The sequence below is a fragment of the Babylonia areolata genome, chromosome 21, assembly GCF_041734735.1.
Source record: "Babylonia areolata isolate BAREFJ2019XMU chromosome 21, ASM4173473v1, whole genome shotgun sequence".
Lineage (NCBI taxonomy): Eukaryota > Metazoa > Mollusca > Gastropoda > Neogastropoda > Buccinidae > Babylonia > Babylonia areolata.
Genome location: NC_134896.1, coordinates 18,409,863 through 18,410,701, shown reverse-complemented (window position 1 = coordinate 18,410,701; position 839 = coordinate 18,409,863).

Here is an 839-nt window from a genome sequence, read left to right as displayed (position 1 = left end):
GCATGAATATTGATCGGGCCGTTTCCAAGTCTGAGTCATATGAAGACATAGTTCCCGAGCTGTTGTATTGCAGGATCCATTTTTTTTGCGGATGCGCCGTCAGTGGCATTAAGACAGCATGAATTTTAACTAGATAATATGGCGTCTTCATAATGTTGTGCACGGTATTCGTCCAAAGTCTTTATTTCATATCATTTACCTCATATCATTTTGCTTACTAGAAAGAGTTCAGATATTGCATCTGACAAGTTATTACTCGCTCTCTTTCTGTGCGCACATACACAGACACAGACGGACAGACAGACAGACGGACACACACAGACACACACAGACACACACAGACACACACACACACACACACACACACACACACACACACACACACACACACGAGCGCACACACCGTCACACTAACGCATGGTCACATCTGTCATTCTAATCCCCCCCCCGCCCCCCAGACCCCCCGGCCCCCTTGTGACTTCAAAAGAGATTTAATACTTGTGTTTCCGGTTGACCCGTGTTCAAGGGCTGTGTGTCTGTGGCCATGAAAAAAACAACAACAACAACAAATAAGACATTTCTGACCTTACATACCCCCATCCTTCCCCCTAACCCTGTCCCCACCAGCCTCTCCCTCTCCCCCCCCCCCTCCCTGCCTGGACACCCCAACCCACTCCCCTCCCCCCACCCCCACCCCCACTGTCTGTGGAACGCCAAGCATGCTGATTCAGCAAGGACCGGGGTTTTTTTTTAGAAGACGTTCTAGGGGATGACCCTTTGATCTTTCCGATTTCATCTGTCTGTCTACGTGGTTCTGTCTCCACGCCACCCTCCACCCC